At 37.1% G+C, this 19726-nt stretch overlaps 1 protein-coding gene across 2 annotated transcripts in view; it reads left to right on the top strand.

The window, feature by feature from the left end:
• The window catches only part of LOC147655747 (uncharacterized), a 140330-nt gene that overhangs the window by 101947 nt on the left and 18657 nt on the right, over window positions 1-19726 (top strand). The window contains exon 9 of one of the 2 annotated variants that reach the window (XR_015274119.1): window positions 81-17334. The exons of the other annotated variant lie outside the window; for it this stretch is intronic. The gene's annotated coding sequence lies outside the window, so the exon portion shown is untranslated. Of the gene's footprint in view, window positions 1-80; window positions 17335-19726 lie in introns of those variants that run through there. 2 annotated transcript variants of the gene reach the window in all.

Here is a 19726-nt window from a genome sequence, read left to right as displayed (position 1 = left end):
GGCATATCCATTACTGGCAATTTGAAGACATCCAGAAATGGAGGTACAGAAGTTTCTTTCCAGTTTATTTTGTTCCACAGGTTCTGCACTTCCTGTCCACTACTCAGAAGCCTTTGGGAATCTTGGATGCCCAAGGCACAGGAACAACCAAGAATATGTTTGCTTTCTGTGTTTGGTGTGGTCCTGATATTTAAGTTTCATATATTTATCTTAACTAAGCAGGAAATGCTTTTTGCCACCTCTAAACTATTTCAGCTCAGCTGCTATCTATAAAATTCACCTTAGTCCTTCTAGGGATTCCTTCTGTGTCCAACGGGAAGTAGGAGTATTCTGCCTACAACATGCACATAAAGAGCCAATGTCCTGATGGAGGATAGTGGGATCCTCAACATGTGTTGTTTCTTTCCTGGCATAATGTTTTAGAGTGCTGAACACTGGCTTGGAAGAATACAGGAATGGGACTATAATTTTCCTCCTAAAGGCTCCTTGTTGCAACTCTGTTTCATAGATTGGGTTTCCTTTTAATATGAATATTTGGTTATTCTGTGATGCGAATTTCTGTAAAGGTCAGCAAATGCTTTTCCCATCCTATATATGGAGCTAATTTTCTGCAATTCATGGCTATTAGCTGAAATTTCACAGGATGTGATGCTTTAAATGTGGGACAAAGAGGATCTGCTTCATTTGCCATATAATTTATTTCTCTTTCCCTCTTAACCTATGTATCCTTAAATGTGTCCTACCTTCGCATTCTACCTGTCTGAAGTCTTTGGGGAGCAATCACTGTTTATTTGTGAATTTCTTGCAGTGAAGATGTCTCTTCCAGTTTAGAGTTTCATCATAACTTTTTAACCAACATGCCCTAAGCCTGTGTCAACTTTACATTTTACATTCTTTAGGATGTTCACTTTCTTTGTTTTCTCTTGCTTATTTTGTAAGGAAAAAATGAAGAAATTTCTTTCTGTTGGAACATCATAGTATTGGCAATTGTTTTTGATGTTACTGTGCTTTTTTTCTTAGCACAATTTAGCACTGAAGGAATGGAGATTTACTGAATTGCTGGAAGTTTTAAGCATGTTAATAATAGCATAAATTACCTGCCTGAGAAACATCAGTGAGAATGGATGATTAGAGGGAGTAAAAATGTCTGTTTTGATAAATTAAAGTTGAACAACCTCAGAAAAAAAAAAAAAAAAAAGCTGTCTATTTGTATTGCCAGCTGCATGTATAAATCTAGTTGCATTAGTACTGTCAGTGGTATTTACCCACATTTCTGATACATACTAAGGACACTACTGGTCTCTGCCTAATTAAGTACAACAGAACTGAGCCTATGGAAGGTGACCTGTCTACTACTCTGTAACTTTGGTATTTGCCTGGATAATATTTGAAGTAGTTTAGCTCTGAAAAGAGATTTTTCTTGCTAAGATGGGTATTTTTGATAATAAAACAACTGAAGTCAGGTTAAAGAAAATAATTTAATGCTGGAATAGTGCAAGCCAATTGCCATAGGATCTCCCTCATTACTCTTCAATTATAGATTGACAGATTTTTCTTCTAGAAAAGTGATACACTGGAGGTCTTGAAGTATGGGTGTCAAGGTTATTTAAAATGTTCAAAGCACTAAAAATAGAAGCAGTAGTTTTTAAAAATAAAGTTTTATCTTTAGGTACTTAGACTCTTATATGGTTCTAAGAACAGTTGTACAAATAAATTCAATGATGAAATGAAAACAAAATAAAAAGTCAATGCTACTATTATAGGCAAATCAAATACTTTCACCATTAGTTGCAACACTGTCTCCTTTTCTTCTCTTTCCACTGATGGTGTTCCCTGCTGTCTCTCCACTTATTTTCCTGAGATTATCTGATATGAAAAGTGTCTCATACACTTTGTGACAAGAGCCTCCTATATAAAGTTCCTTACTGCACATGTTGTGACCATTGTGTATGCATGCTCTAGCCTCTTTGCTCCTCACTTAGTGAAACTATAGATTTAAACAGATGGGGACAATTGTGTTGCATTATAGCAGTTAGGCTCATAAAATGTCCCTGCTTTCAACTACCTCAGTCTCACTGGAAATGTATTCTAGCTGAGCTGTATCTTCACAAATTATGAAAATGCTGAAATGTTGGATTACGTACAAACTGCTCTACATGAGTCTCCCTTTCAGTTAGCCAAATACATAGACACATACCTTAAGGGAAGGGGGACAGCTCTAATGGAAAGATAGCAGCAGCACTTCTTAAAAGTCATTGGAATATATAAAAATATTCAACACTGAAAAATGTTGCCATGAAGGGCTCTAACTTTAATAATTGACAATGAGAATGAATAGGTAAATTCATCATTTTATATTACCTGAAACTTAGCACAAACTCCTTTCAAGTTTTTTTGTGGGTCGATGAAAGCCTTATATTAGTCATAATCCATATTAATCTATAAAGCAAAAGAGGCTACAATGCTTTTGGTTGCCTGTAGCTTAGGCTCTTGGTTGCTCTTTTTCATTTGTGTTACTTCTTTCAAAAAATTGATTTGTCTGGTTCAGTCTGCTGTTTTGCCCTCAAGACTGTTCTGCAGAGCTTTGGATGGAGCTTCTCGTGCCTGTGCTGTGTGCAACCAGTCATGCATGGTTCAGAAGTAAGAATAATTTTTATATATATATTTTTAGCATTTATTTTAACTTTAAGAATCATGGCTCTAAGGCATACTAGGAACATGCATCCAGAGTCAAAAGTGCAAGTAGCAACAAGAAATATATGTAAATCAAAATACTCATTTTGTTGTACTGCCTTGCAGATTCATGTTCACTAGATCCAGTGCCCAGCATACATTTTCCTTTGATTCATATTGGAGTAATTACTTCAAACCACAACTTTTCAGTAATAAAGTAATGGCTTTAAACTCCAAGTTAGCTTCTGTTGCTTTCATGTGAATTTGAAATATCCTTGTTGCATTGTGCTTGGCATCACAAAACACTCCAGTGAAGAATATAACATACAATAGATTCTTGAAACAAAGAACATCCTAAACTGATCTAGGAGCTTTCAGATCTGCATCAAATGCTTCCTAGAGGATAAAATCAGATGTGAGGAGCAACCTGTGGTACTCTTTTGTTTTTGCCATGGAGAGATGCGCTATTTCTAATAGCTCATTTGTGGTTTCTAGAGAGACATAAAAAATGGGTTGTACCCGATTTTGGTGAGGTTTTTCTCTGATAGGGATCAATGGCTGGCACTCTGTGACTTCAGCCAGTCACTTGTTGAATGCACCATTTGAAGCTTCCTGGGAAAAAAAAAAATCAGAACTGCTTTCTCATTGTTTCATGCTTTCTTTTTTTCTGCCATTACAGAAACTACTGTCACTGTTTCTTTCAAAGTCCTTTCTGAAATACATAACTGAACCTCAGAAGTGTTGTGTTTAGAGAAGTAGACAGGTGGGATTGGCATGGTGTGTCTCCTACTGATGTTACATGAAACAGGATAAAGCTAACTGCAGGAGAAAGATGATAGAGAATAAGGTTGTTCACCAAATGGGTTTCAAAGCTAATTACCTCAAGCCTCTTCACTGAAATCAAACTGCATAAAAAATAAAGGGCTTTCATGACTGAGGAAGGCAAAAAGGTATTGACCCCTTTCTGTGTGTTCCAAGTACCTATAAATCAAGACTTTTCTAAGAATGGAGAGGAAGGTTATTTTAGTTGGATATTTTATTTCTGGAAGATTTGTGTCTAGGCCTATAGCCACTCTAAAGCAGTGAAGTCCTGTTGGAGTGTTTTCAGTAAAATTATGCTGATTTAGAGAAGCTGGGTATCTGACCTGATACCTGAGTCTTTCAATATAGCAGTGACCTAGAAAAGTGTTAAACTTTCCATTACTGCATGTCCACATTAAAGGATTATTTAACTCTACTAGAAAAATCACATCCTGGAAAAAAAAAATGCTATCAGGAGAAATCTCTCTGTGAGAAATTGCATCTGCCCTTTGGGACATGCTTTATTGCATGTATCCTTAAACTCTTCAAAAGAAAAACAAGAAAAAACAAAAACACAAAACCTCTTCACAGCTCCATTATTTTCATCATTTAATAAAAAACACCTCAGTCTTCTTCCTCTTTCTGAGAAAGTAAACATACATTGAACTGCACAGGTTGAGCCTTATTAAAAAAAAAAAAAAAGAGAAAAGAAAAAAAAATACCATGGAGGTTAGAATGGGTTGAGATAATTAAGAAAACAGTTTTCCTTTCACTGGCATAATTTTCCAGACAACAGACTGCTTAATGTAGAGCCTAGATATAAAGGTCTTCTATCAGAATTTGAAATGTTGCTTTCTGCAAAGCTGACATAAATAAAACCCTGCTTTGCAATTAAGTTTTCTGGACTAGATCCCAACCCTCCTGAACTTCAGTATGTTTTGTTGGGTTTTTTTTTTAAACACTGTGGACTGTCTTAAATTTGTGATTAGAATTTTGTCATGCAAAAGGAGCTTCAGTATTGCCAAAGAAATGGAATGGAAATACCAGGCAAATACAGAGTCAAATCCTCCTGACAGAAAATCTGTCAGAGGTGGACAGAATCTGAGGACCTTTGGGAAATTTACTTTGCAGGTTTTCTGATTCTTTTTCTTTTCCCTGGAATGGATTTGAGATTCATTACAGTCTTCAAATGAGAACCTAAAAAAATTAAGATCTAATTCAGGATTTCAGATGTCTGAAAGGCATATTCCCTAAGTCCTACTCAATTGCCTCTTCAGCCAAGGAAGAAAATGTTTTATGTTAGTTATTTTATTTATATTAAGGTAAGCCTTTGCCAACTTAAAATTTGGTTTCCTGTTGTGTCCAGAAACACCTTGATTAAATGCTGCTATTCAGTGTGAGGGAGAGATGGTCCCTCCCACTTTCTGTCCTCCACACTTGTGATCCATTCCTTCATTTTGAGAGCTATACATCAGTTCCCTGGGATAGGGAGGGAGCCTTGTGCCCTGTGTACACCAGGTTAGAGTGTGTTCAGTAAAATAAAATTTATCCTTTTAGGGGAGAAGGGATGTGTGCAAGCACTTCAGTTTGGTAACTTGTTTATGAACTTATTCTTTCTTGTGCTGATATGCTTTGATGGTTTAAAGCAGGGTCTGCTTCCTTCACTGCTGCTGTATTCTGCAAAAAATACACCTGAGGCCTGGACCTGACAGGACCATCAATGAATATGCAAATATATTATACATATACCAATATATAGGTAAATCTAATCACTTAGAAACAGCAGAGAGTGGCTTGTGGTGACATTCTTGCTATTAGTGCTTATGACAAGAAAAGATGTCATGCTCATGTCGCCTTGGAGCAGCATCTCCCAAAATATTCTGCGCCTCAATCTGTTTGCTGTCTTTCATTTGGTCTTGCTCTCCTTTGTCAGGAAGGAGATTTTAACCTCCTACTAAGTAAATGCTCTGGGTCTGATATAATTCAGGAAGTCCTCTGTGTGTTGGATAAACACTGTTGCTGAGCACAGTAGTCAGTTTGGGACCATTTAATTTTGCGTGTGTGGTGCTTTGAGTTTTCCCTCAAGGAGAGAACATTGGAATCCATGCCCCAGAAGCCAAGCATAGTTTGGAAAGAAGCACGAATGGTTGTCTTCTGTTCATAGTGGTTCATCACCTTGTTTTAGAGCTGTTATGAAAGTAGTGCAAGAAGGAAATAATTTCCCCAGAAATATAATAATGAGGAGAAAACCTCCTTAAGCCAATAACCCTTATTTTCTTCTGTTTTCTTGCTTTTTATTATTTGTTGTTTAATTTGGCAGCATCTGCTTTAAAGTTTGTTAGACCAACTGTTGGTAACTGAGATTTTTCTGAAGTTTTGACTTGCAATATTACAGTGTTAAATGCATCGTAAGGGTGAATATTAAATTAATTGAAAAATCTGTTTCTGACTCCCAAGGTCTCCTCACCTCAAGAGCTCACAGCCTTGCTTTCCAGATCTGAGTAACGTTTGTTAACATTAGAAGAAGAAGCAGGATACCACCTTATATAAAAATTCTCTTTTTGCTTCCATCTTCATTGTACTGAATAAAGCTGTCTAAGCATAAATGAACACTGATACTTTTTGTCCAGTACCTGCTACTGTTTTATGTCCATTTTGATAGGAAGCTTTTCAAAAATTGTATTTTCAGTCTTACTTTTAAAGGACTTTGTGTGACACACTTAAAGGTCAGATACATAAAATGCAAGTGTAAAGTCAAATTCTTTTACAGTTACTCTAGCTGTTAGACTTAATGCTAATTTAAATAGTTGTTTGGTTTTTTTTTTTCAGTTTTACATAGTGGAATTAAAATATTACTGTAAGAAATGAAGAAACATTGGAAACCACTTAGTGTAGAAAGTTTTGAACTGTCTATTAGGTATCTCTACTGAGTAATTTTTAGAAAAGCAGACATTGGATTTAGTGTTTCACTTACTGCTATTCTGAGGGGGTATATAAACCTGGCAATTGGCATGATGACCTCTTTACGTTCTCTAACAGGAATGAATTCAGTAGCATTATAAAGGTCATTTTGGCAACAATCCTGTGATTTAGAAACAGTATTAAATTCTCTGCTGGAATTATTTCATGCTATGATATAACTTTGTAACTATTTGGAATATTTATCTTAAATTCTTTCATGAAAGTGGCCCATATATAGTACTTATATAATTTCCATTTTATAGACAGCAGCCATGAAACATTAACAGAAGAAAAAACAAATCCTGCTAGTTTTTGTGTCTTTTTTTTTTTTAACCAAAATAAGAGTGGAGTGGAATCTCTGAGAGAGAAAATCCCCATTTCAAGTCAAGAACAAAAATGTTCAAGACAGTTTTTGGTGGAGAAATATTTCCTCCTTCCACCTCTCATTAGGTTAATTTTCCCCTTTCCTCCCCCAATTAAAACAAATCCAGGAAAAGAAAAAATAATTAAAAAATAGGTCTTTAACAGCCATAGAAAATAAACCATTGTTAAGACTTCTGATTATTTTTGTAGGGATTTTTGTCTGTGTCTCATAAAGGATGATACTGTACATTCACAGTGATGAACTGTTCTTTCTGATAAAGGCTAGAGCCCTGTTAGGTCATGCTGCTGCTTTACATGCAGTGGCAATGACGATGGCTGTGGTACTCATTGTTCCCACTGCTGTGCACCACCGCATCTAATACTCAGAAATTATGTGGGCCCTGATTTATAACTGCTCTCAATCGTTATTAGTCCCAGTTGCTTCACAGTGACTCTTCAGTGTGTAAAAATAAACACTTGGATTTCTGCAGAATGAGGGTCTTAATATGTAGCTGCATATGACTGAGTCTGGCCCTGACCTCATGAAGGAAAATAAACCATATGCAAGCACAGAGCTTGTTAATATTTTCTTGAGTCCTTTCACCCGGCTTCAGTCACTGTCACTAATTTGTTTTGATTACGGTAAAATTTCAAGAGTTTGCATACTTTTATTTAGTCTGAATGACTCCGTGGGGTCTTGGTTATTTTATATTACCTTGACTGTCAGAAGCAAAATCAGACACTGATGTAAATGTAAATGTCAATAAAAGAAATTGTTCTATTTTTGCAGATGTTCTTCATCTGGATTGAATTTGATTGTAGATGCTTGTCTTCATGCATAATGATCCAAAGCTAAAGGATGAAAGTGTTCGTGGAGCAAAGAAAACACATTCTGAATCTTTACTGTAAATTATACACTATACAAAATCAGTCCAAATTGTTCAAACCCTTGGACAATTACAATGTTATTCTACTCACCATGCTGAGTACTGTGTAATTATCATGGTTAGCAGCAGTTTGCTTGCTCTTAGTCCTGAAGGGAGATGCAAGCTTTACTGAACAAGAAATAAAAGCAGATGTTAGGCCTTATTTTGTTTTCTGACTCAGCAACTGAAAATACCCACAAAATTTGAAGGATTTTTTTTTCCCCAATTATTTAGTTCATATAGCATTAACAAAAACAGTGCTATTGATCAAATATGCACTGTGCTGTACATAATGGATAGTGTGGTTAGTTGCATGATTAAAGAATTTGCTAAGTTGCAACCCCCAGCTTCATTTGTAAAAAGAAAGAAAAAAAATCAGAGATATTGTTCCCAGAAAAGGAAGATCCAATTAACAAGAAACATTTCATTGGTTTTCTAGTTTACAGGCTCACCCTTCTGCTATTAAGTCAGTAATAGATTTGTTTGCATAGCTAATCATGCAGGAAACATACCTCACATTAAGTCCGTTTGTTTTGTAAGGTTAGTTTACCCATCCTCTTCACAAAGCTGACCAGTCTTCCAGTCTTCCTTACTAAAAGTTTTCCAGTTGATTAAATTCCAAGAACTTGCTTGGCTTATGGGCCAAGCTTTTGAACCTCAACAACTTTTGTGTGATTGTTGTAAGCCTTTAACCTAAATGCCAGATAATTCTGCAAACTTTGGGTGGGCATAGTGTCCACTTAATGTCAAAACTTGGAGCAAATAGATCAGGAAACCAGTAATAGGAGACAACTTTGGCTTGACCAATTAAAGGAAGGTGTAAGATTCCTGTTGCAATCAGGCTGTTTTGTTTAGAAGACAGTAATTAATATTTTTTTTTGCCTCCATGTAATTTCTACCTAATAAAATCTAAATCTGCCCACAGATATGCTATAAAAATATTAAGGAACAGTCTGAAAAGTAGCAATTGTTTGTGTGCTTGGATGTCCTGTTAGATATTATAAAGTCTTTTTTTCCCTGGAGAGTTAATCACTGAAATGGAAACTCCCCAATGGAAGTGTTAGCTAAATTTAGTCTCAGCTAAGTTATTAAAGTCAGTTATTGAGTCTTCTGGAATAGGTTACTGGTCAGAGCATACTGCCATAGCTAGACACCTGGAATTCTAGAGCACAAGTCACTGTGCACGTGCCCTCGTCTGAAGGTAGCAGCTGAAGAAGGCAGAAAATAGGATTAGTTGCAGTCTTTCCTTTCCTTTGCATGGTAAAATACGTGGGATCTTGTACAAATTGGAACTGCTTCTTGCTATAGACTGACCCTCAAAGGTATGTGAGGTTTGTAGTGGACCTTTTATTTATCAGTATTTAGATTGCTGTGATTCCTCTTTAAAGTGTTTTCTTCTGCTTAAAGAACTTGTGGCTTTGACTCTTTATTGACACAGACATGCTCACCTTTCCCATCTTGTCCTTGTCTTGAAACTGTTCAGTAGCTCTTGGTGCTGACTTCAAATCCCATAATCAAAAGATCTTTTTTCTGTATGGAAGTTTTATTAATTCTAGGGATCTGATTGCTTCTTTTCTATGTCTGTCTTCTTAACTTCTAAACATGTGCAATAGTAGAGATTTCTCCTCAGGGATATTGTGTGTTCCCAACACCAATTGTTTCGGTAGGTATTTCACCTTCTCATCTAGGGTGGGAATAAAAAGGAGAGCTTTCTATTAATTTCCATATACTTGGGCCAGCTTTTTGATTCCTTATCCTTTTAATGTTCTCTATAAATGTGATTGGGCTGTTCAGTTGTTTTGGTTCACTTGAAGTCTCTGTGGCATTAATTTGAGCAAATCTTACATATGTCAGTGCAAGCAAGAGACAATTTAGACCTTGTGGGTCACATTTTTATCTAAGTGTGTTTAAAAGGATAAGGAACATGCTTAAAAATAGTATTTTATAACCAGGCTTTGTGCACTTTGTAACTGTTGAACAACCCTTATGTGCGTTTACTATAAGCAGCCTTGAGACCTAAAGATAAAAAAACTGTATAAGAGTGTAACATTACTATTGTAATAACTTTTTCTGTGAAGCCAAGTATCATTTTGGTTTATGATACTTAATTTTAGTTCACAAAAATGGAGCTTTTCCTACGTTTGATACATTCTTGTGCCTAGCCAGTGAATAGGGCTGACTTAAATTACATCCTCTACTGATCTGCTTTTGTTTTATCCTTCTTTTTGACTGAGGTTATAATTTTCTTCAGCTCAAAATTTTAAATTCTTTTTTTACTGTAGAATACTCTGTAAGTGCCAGAAGAACAACCATGCAAAGTTGTTTTCTCACTATTGTATTTTGATTAGTTGAAAATTCAGTCTCCAAGATAATAAATACATTTTGTAGAAGACAAAAAAGGGTTGATCAGTACCTTCCTGACATATTCACTGTATTCTCTTTTGAACTTCATGTTGCTTGGAATGGAGCACTCAAACTTCTTAAATGGATTTGTTTTTACAAAAAACCCCAAACAAACAAACAAAAACAAAACAAAAAGCTAACATGCCTGTGCTTATGTATGTCTCAGAAATAAATGGCCTGAACACACACTGCCACACACACTGAGTTGCTATTGTATAGGATGTTTTCTTTACAGTGCTTCAATTAATCCTGCTGAACTGAAAAATTAGCTCACGAAGTGCATGCTAATAATGGACAGAAAAAAATAAATTCACTTATAAGTGGCTTTATTGCAAGGCTTTACAAGTGCAGTGAACAAAATCAGCCACCACTGCCACAGTTCAATACTTCTTATTTAAAGTAAATTATCAGGAAACCTCTTAGAGTACTTTTTTTTCATGCAAAGTTCTTGAGTGATAACTTGAAAACCAGTCACTAGTCATGGGCCATCTGTGGAAGAAGCCAGCCCCAAAGAGAACCAGAAGAAGATCAGGTGGGAGTCCTTGCTTCTGTGAGGACTAACCCTGGAGCTGAAGACTGCTAGGGTAGCAAAATAGCTCCTGTTAGCCACCTGAGTGTATTTTGTGTCTGAGAGGGGAGAAGGTCCTGGACTCACAGCCTCTTTTCATTCAGCACTCCTCTGGTCAACACCATCACTCACTGTAAGCAGCTCTTCTCTCTCACTTTTGGCAAAATTTACTCATGTAAGTCAAAAAGAAAAGTGCAGAGAGCCTCACGCACGCAGGGAAGATTTTGTCTAGGCTATTAGCTCCTGCACAGCTGCCCAGAGCTGAGTGGCATCCTGTACTTCAGATATTCAAAATACACAATATCTTGGCTACCACTGGGCCTGGTGCCCATCTCCAACTTTTTAACCTAGAGTAGTGTCACTGAGGAGTTCACAGTAGAGCAGAGTGTTCTGAAATGTAGGATGGAAAATTGCACTTCCTGTTGCATATTTTGGTTTTCTCTGGATGTGTCACCAGCCAGTTGCTTTTGATATGGATTTTGGGAGTCCTGTTGAAAGGTTTGGTTGAGTCTAAGCATTCACTGCTATGTAATCATGGAGGTGGCTGAAGAACCAAGGCCCACAGGTACTGAGTTCTTTATTTTTTCTGGTTTGGAAGCTTTTGTCCATCTTCAAAATCAGAAACCTGTAGATGTAGCAGCCAACATGATCTTCTGCTTTACTGTTGGCATACCTGTTGGTGTCAAGTGGAGCTCAGCTGACCAAGCTGTGGTGAAGTCTGGTACTGGTTTGCCATCTCAATAACTCAGTTTTAGTTCTACTCACTTGAAGCCAGCTTTAATAAATTTGCCCAAACTCTACCTTCTGAGATTTGTCATGGGTACTGCACTGCAACCCCTGTGCTGCTCAGCAAACATGTTTTCTGAGCCTTCTTATGGCATCTAGGACTGGAAATTTCAAACTGAACAAACTGCTTGTGCTTGAGCAACAAAGCTGAAATTCAAATCACTTTTGAAGTCCCCTTTTCAACTGCTTGGTGCCTTCTCAAGTTGTCTATGTGGAGTAAAGCTGATTCCTGCAGAGGTGTGGTTCTAAACCCAGAGATCTGATCTACAGCCATACTGAGGTCTTACTGTAATGACATTAAAGTAGATTCTGTACTGGAACACTGAAAAGCTGACATTCAAGCATCTGCTGTTGCTAAGTAAATATTATTAATGAATAAGTAGTTCCTCAAAGGCTTGTCAGTGCTTATTCTTTGTACTTCTATCAAACTTCTGTATATTTGTTTTCCATTCTTTCCTCCAATGAGAGGAAAATATCTTCCTTCCCTGAACTGTGGGTAAGAGAAAAGCTCTGAGAAATCACATTAATAACTTTGCTCCCTGCATTGAACAGACAAGAACCTCTCTGTGGTCCACAGTTTTCCCAAGATAATTTTGTGTTTGTTTTCCACAGTACTATCTGGTGAATAAACATGACTGTTCCCCACTTCCCATCTCTCACGGTTCGCTGTAGGTGACCAGTCAGCCAGTTGATGCCAGATTAATGACAGAAAACAGATTTTATTGTCCAAGTCATCTGTGAATGATGGGACTCTCTGTTAATTCCCATGAAAGCTAGCTAATCTTCCAATTGAAATACTGCGCAAAATAAACCACACACAGAATCTTTTTATTGATGGAGGGAAGGAGGGGGAAATGTCACCTCTTTTCTTGAATTCTATTCCACTGAGGTCACTTATATTCCACTGGAAATGCAAAAGCCCAGGGTGAGCCTGTCTTCTCATGGTCATGGTTACATAGCAGTCTCTGCTTTCTCCTTGTCATCTTCAGCAACAGGAAATTTAAAGCTTAGGGAGAGACTGTGCAAAACTTACTCAAATGTTGGACTCAAAGTTGGAATTAAGTGTTATATGCTTGGCAAAATGTATTACAAAATAATCTGCAAAAATTTCTAAAAAATTACCAAGCCATCAATCCAGTGACCTGCTACTATTTATCTTTGTATTATGTATTACTTTTGTGAGATGAAATTAGAGATATGTATGCAAAAATACACCTTTAGGAATATTACCCTGTTTCAAGGGTGAATGTTTGAAAGAAAGAAAATGCTGGCCCACTATTAATGCAACTCAGACTTAAGGGAAATATTATTTGTCTGTATCCCTTTTTTTCTATAATGTCATCTTTGGGCATTTTGTTTTAATTTAAAGCAAATCAAAATCATAGTTTCCAACAGGCGTGAGAGGGGAACTCAGGAAAACTGGTCGAATTGTTAGCCTTTTAAAATTTTTTTTTTAACATTTTTTGGAGAAGCTAAAATCCTTTATAACCTGTAAAGCAAAAATACAAAGATCAGTGACAGTGGAGTTTATTTGTCTTCCATGAGAATGGTTCTAGCCACAGGGCTATAACAGAGTCCAGCTGTTTTCTCTGAACACATCCATCAGCAGCACAAGAAGGTGAAGAAGGCAAATGGCAAATGCCTGAGAGGAGAAGGTGGGCAGCAGAGTGAGGGACAGCAGCTTGCCATGAAGGATCAGAAGCAGGAGCAGGGAAATATGGCTCCCAGAGATGGCCAAGGTCAAGCTCAGCAGAAGGCTCAAGTACTACAAAAGACATCAGCAGAATACAAAAGGCTCTTCTAACAAGCCAGATCAGTTCATCAGGTTAATATGTGAGAGAAAGTTATTTTCTGTGTAATAACTTCAAAGCACAATGTTGATAAATTTTTAATTAATCTATTATTAATGACTGAAGATTTTGTAGAACACTTACATATTTAACAAGCTGCAGATAATCAGCTCATAGAGATATACATATATAGATAATTAGATGGTAATAATTTAAATATAATATAACTATAATTTAGGGAGACTGCTAATTGTCATGTAACTTTGTAAGCTATTATTTTAACTGCCAATATCATTTATTTATATTTCTCAACACTTCACTTTATTCTATTAAAATAACTATAGGGAAAATTAATCTATAAACAAATGCAATACAATGATCCTTTTATCTTTAGGTTACATCTTGCTGATCCAAACCCAACTCAGTTGTGGCTGCAATTTGTTGCTGCAAGACAATACTGGCAGAAGAACAAATGTATCCCATGAATAAATTCAGGCTGATAATTAGAAGAGAGTTTTTAACCATCTGGAAAAGAAGGCAGCCTGCAGAAGGTTGTGGAACCACCTTCAGAAAAATAATGGAATGGTTGAATTTTTTTTTTAAGATGGAGCTTGACAGTCTTCTCCATTAAATTGTTCAGGACAATCATCTGCAACAATGAGGGTGGGGGTAGAAATAAAAAAGTTTGTGCTCTGGTGTTCTTCCCTTTGTGCAATAGAAAGGCATGAGATGCTGGTGCAAAAGGATGAACATCTGTGTTATGGAATGCAGATGATGAATGTGAAGGCCAGGAACAGGCTGGACATGGATCACTTCTCCTTACAAAGCAGAGGTGAGCAGTTACCAATCCCAGTCCTGCTTTGCTGCAGTTGCATGGAATTTCTGCTGACATTAGTGGAAAAAAGAAGACATTGTTAGCCAAGAAGTGGCTTCTAAGAGTGTCTTTAGAGACACTTTTGAGAGTCCTTTCTAATGATTATACTGGAACTGCTAGATGCAAATGGCTATTAGATTAACAGAGCAAACAGGAGTCTCTTTAGTCTCCTGGAGAGGAAGGCTATGTTTCCCAAGAAGAGGGCTGGTAGACTGGGGGGCTGTACTGAGTTAAGAGAAATTGCAAGGGTTGGCATTTGCTACGCTGCCCCAAATAGTACTCACTGCTTATTGGTTTGGCTGCACGATTCCTTCCTCAAAATTTCAAAAGATGGCAGGCAAGTTCATGGCAACTCCATACACTGACAGCTGCTGTTCATTGCCCTGAGCACAACTTTTGGCTCAGGAACACTTAACGTGCTGATTAGCAAAATTTAGGGGACAGGCAAGGCATGGATATGCTCACTTGTACGGCACTGTACTGTCTAAAGATTCACTGCTACCACTTATCAGAACGGGGGCTCTGAAACTGCTAGTCTACAAGCCTCCCTCACTATGAAGACCCTATTTGTTCCTGCTCTTCAAATGCATCTTTCTCTCTGACTTTCTGCTCCAAAAGAAACAGATTTGGAGAGTTTTGAAAGGTCAGTGTATCAATTTACGTTTTCAAAACTATAGTTTGTATTACCAAGAGCCATAAAGGAATATAGATGATTATTCATCTTCCTCGAGAGCTTTTGCAGGAAACCTCCCAAGAAAAGTAATCCAATGGAAAAATCTATTAATATTTTTGTTGTTTATACAATTCATTTGTTCCCTGGAATATACTGAGTTGCTAAGAGTTTATGAAGTGTACTTTTCCTGTGATTTTGCCATACAAAATGGAGCAGTCCACCATAATTTTAGTTATGCTAATTCAACAAGGTATTAAACTCACTGATTTTAGCAACATCAGCATATTGTAAACCTGAATCTTTCATTTACCTAACAATCTTGATTGTTGACTATCATTAGATCACTAAGTATACTTAAAATATTGTGACTAGTACCATTTCTATGATATTTTTAATAACAGTGAAATGCTACTGAATCAGCTAGTCTCTTGAACTCCTACATATAACAGACTATTACTTTTAACTAGAACTTCAAAAAGCTTGTGGTAGGTCCAAATGTTTTTGTTCCTTCTCCCCTTCCTGACTGCTTGAAGCTCCTTAGGTGATAGAAAACAGTGTAATATTTGTTCACACTCTTAAACCATTATTTGCTTCTGCTTTCACCTACTTTCTAGAACAATTTCCTTAATATATATTGCCTTTCCAAGCTAAGAGATATATTTAAATTGATTTGTTCATGTGAAGGGGATGCCTTTTTTGTAAAGAAAGGTCTTTATGTGGAGAATTGCAGTGTGGGACTACGTGTTTTTTTTTACAGCAGCATAAACTTGGAGGGGAAAATCCTGAGAGCAGTCATTTGTTTTCTCTGGGTTAATGGCTTTCAGCTGGATGTCTGTCTGCTGAATAATGACTGTACTGCTACATCAACCAGTCTCTTCCACTGCAAAACATGTGTTCACTTAATGGCATTGACATATTGGAAGCTGGAATGAGCCTCCCCACTTGAGTTGTTCAAACATGATACATCCTTCTAGAATGAAATTAAATAAGGAGATGTGACAAAAGAGGAGGATTCAAGGGAGATTATATTGTTCTGAAAGTGCAGCATCAAAGACACTTTGGTTTTTGACATCTCTTGTTCTGCTCGTTATTTAATCATTCCCATCCTGAGTATTTATTTTCTAAAGGGAAAAATTGGTTTTCATATTTCAAGTCTTATGTTTTTGATCTTTAGTGTATGCTTGTACTACTGAGTGATGTGGAAAAATAATAAACAGTAGAAAGCTTGAAGTACTCTCTAGAAATGCTGAGAGCAAAATTTGAAAAGTACTCAAGCGGCCATAAAATGTCATGTCCCTTTCCCATTTAGTCAAAGGATTAAGTTATCCAAGTCAAAGATACAATTATAGAAAATATCCTGAGTTTTCTATAGCAGGGATCACACATGGGTGTAAAATAAGTACCCTGGCTGTGTCATAAAGTACATAGGTTTGTAAAATCGTTTTGATTTTTTTGTGATTACAGGTGGGAAAATGCATTGTAAGCAAATAAAAAGGAAACAAATTGCCTATAACAATTCAAGGGTTGATTTGAATAGTTATTGATTTGATTTTGCCTTTCACCTGCATGAGGGAAGCTGATTATAATTTGAAGACTGAAACTGGTTTGTTTTGGCATGGCAGATTTCCATTTAGGCAGGCTGGCTTTTCCTTTTGTTTCACCCCCATCTGGCAGCCTCCTAGGTGGGCAGAGGTGCTCCAAATAATGTGAGCAGGGGCACTAAACATGCAGAAAGTGGCAGTGGGAATTGGTGAGGTCTCATGTGAAAGTTCATTGGCCTCCCAGACCTGCATTCCAGAAATGACAAAAGCCATCCATCTTGTGGGTGCAGACCCTTTGGGTTTGCTGACAGTAATAATTCCACCACTAGCTCTCCAGTAACACATTAGCATTAACAGTAATTTCTGCCTCTAGACAGGCTCTGCAGTACAGCATGACGGTTCCTACCCTGTAATTGTAGGATCCTCATTAATCAGAAAGAATATTATGACATTGTGAGCTCACAAGAAAGACAATTCATGACTGACATAATAAAGGCCTAAATTATGCTGCTTTGATGACTGGAGGTGCAATTTTTTTTTTCTCTTGTGAAAATAGGATTTAGCAGCTGTATGAAAAAAAATCTGTATAATGAAAGTAGGGAGCATTGAGAGGCAAGCAACACCAGCTTTATCTAGATGAGACCTTTATTTCAAAAGGAAATTAAAATTTCAAAGCTGGTAGTCTTTTGGTTTTTTTTTATAGATAAACCAGAATTTAAATCAGGATCTTGAGGAAGAACTATGTGAGAAGCTCATTGCTACAACACTGTATTTAGTATTTTGCTGCTATTACTCTTTAAAATTATAGAAATTTATATATATTTTTGGCCAGCTTCCAAAATATGTTTTGACATATATGAAATAATTAATACTGAAACACATCTCATAAATTTAATGCAATTATATATAGACATATATTCATTAGGAGCCAAGGATTGTAAATGATAAAAGAAGAAGAGCGAAAAAAAAAATAAATTGTTAAATCTAAGTTTCTTCTTCCACTGAAGGTATGTGAACAAACTCATTCAGTTCCTAGAGTAAACCTGAAGGCTCTTTCAATTAGCACTGCTTTAACTGAAACCAATCCAATGGGAAGCCAACATCCCTGAAAGACAGAGGGCTGGAGACTGAGGAGGTGGTGGGCCCCAGAGGAGGGCCTTGTCTTGGGTGGCTGTATGTGATGGGCTCTGTGTGCTCTGTGTCCTGCGATTAACAGGGAAATTCATCAAAACTGTGCTTTCTCTTCAGGGATTCCTTCCTCCAGAGCAGGCTGACTGCAGTACTCATGATCCAAGTAACTAATAACTTAAACAAGCATTTAAGATTCTGGGAGAGCCCCCAAAAGTCCCTTCTGAGCTGGGATCCTCTCATGCTCTGGCATTAAATGACTTATTCCAGGTGCTCATGTCTATCCATAGATATTTTCATATGTTTTTAAGTATAGCCCTGACTGCTCAAACAGATTTCTTCTGAGCGGATTAAAAATTACTCTCTTTTCTGGAAAAATGATAGCTGAGGAGAAACAAGGGAAAAAAGTCATTTCTGAGTATTACACTATCTTTGCCCCAGATGAAATATTCTGCATGCTGCCCCCTTGACCATTGTTTTTGTTTGCTTGAGATTGTGACATTATAGAAGAGTCAAAATTAGCCATTGAGCATAACTGATGAGGAAAATAGCAATTTTAGTTAAAAAATATTTCCTGTAATATTTTTGATGGTGTTGGTGGCACATAAATGACTTAAAACAAGTGTGTATACAGTCTGTTTCAGGAGTGATTCCAGGATAGTTCATATAATTCTTGTTTTCTTCATGGCTCATCCCATGATTTAATGATTCTGTGCACACTCTGGCACTACCTAGGATGCAATCTGAGAGGATACCTAAAATTTCAATTTTCTTTAAGACTAGACTGGGATTCAGGGATAAATCCACCATGGCATTTTGTCTTCCTATGGCCACAGAGGAGTGATTATGTAGGAACAGCTTAGCAGTGCCAGAGCAAGTTAGATGTGTCCACTTTAGGAGTTGCTGGCTTTGCTCTGACTCTGCTTTTGAAGCCAATCTCCCAGCTGCCCACCTTGCTGTGTTGGGCTTGCACTGGGGAGCAGCCCCAGAGAGTGCAGAACCTTCCCACAACCTTCACCCAGAAGTGGAGTTTCCAATACTCGGGGGCCAGAATGGTGTTAAATTGATCTAAACTTTCCCTAAAATTCATGCAGTGGGAATGTCAGGTTTTCAGCATCAGAGATTTTAGACTATAAATCTGTTCCTCTGGGGATGTGCAGCTTCTATCAAAGATACAAGATTCTACCTACAAAGATACTGCCTTGGATGCTACTTTCCACTGAAATCCAGTGGCATGTAGCAGTATCTCAAATCCTGCTGGGTGTCTTTGTAAATAACATTAAGAAAATATACTCAATATCTGAGTTTATTTTTTTAAAATACAACTGACATCTATTTATATCTCAAATTCTTGCAGTTGTATTTTTGCTGCCTTCAGGACTCTACCATCTGTAGTGATCTTCAGTCTCAGCCATTTCTTTAGCTCAAACATTAGCTCATTCTTGGGGGAGAGCTCCAGAAGTGCGCAGCACTCAGGCCGTGGGACTTCTGTGCCTGTTTCAGTGACCACATAGAGATGGTATGAAAACACAGGGATCCAGCTGGTTCCCATGGCATCAAGACAAAATGACATGGAGTGGAGAATTCCTTCTGAGAGACTAAGAAACAGGAAGATGTCTCTATTAAAATCTCAGTCACTCACTTTTTTGTTACACTGGGCCTATCCTAGAAATACATGAATCTGAGTCTTGTGAGAGGCGGCCACTGTTGCTTTTTCCAGTTCTTCTTGGAGGCAGCTGCCACGTTTCATCACACTGACCTGGGGTCAAAGAAATATAGGACATAAAAATGGTCATATTCAGCTTCACCTTGAAGAGTCTCATGGCAGAGGCCTCTTATTCAAAACTTTATCTAGAAAAGTGGATCTAATGAAATACCATAGAAACAGAAAAATCTATTTTGAAGTTTTCTTTAAAATCACAACATATGTTTATTCATTTGAAAGATACTTAAAATTAAATATGTATAGATATTTAAAATAATTAAATCTCCAAAATGAAAAATTATTTCTGTTATTGGAAATGATTAATTTTTCTTCTTGACCAACTCTGCAGACTTGCATAATGTGACTAAAGTAGCCCAAATGAAGACTTACAATGATACAGTTGTGCTGGTTTGGCTTTTTTTTCTCTGTTAGTGAAAATTAATCTTCCCTGATCTCTTCAACTATATTGTATGCTGCTTAATGACCAGTATTACTGATGTCAGGGAGAGGTTCACCAAACTGCTAAAACAGCTA

This window comes from Cyanistes caeruleus, chromosome 1, assembly GCF_971803275.1.
Source record: "Cyanistes caeruleus chromosome 1, bCyaCae1.hap1.1, whole genome shotgun sequence".
NCBI lineage: Eukaryota > Metazoa > Chordata > Aves > Passeriformes > Paridae > Cyanistes > Cyanistes caeruleus.
This window is presented reverse-complemented; position numbering and strand designations above follow the sequence as displayed.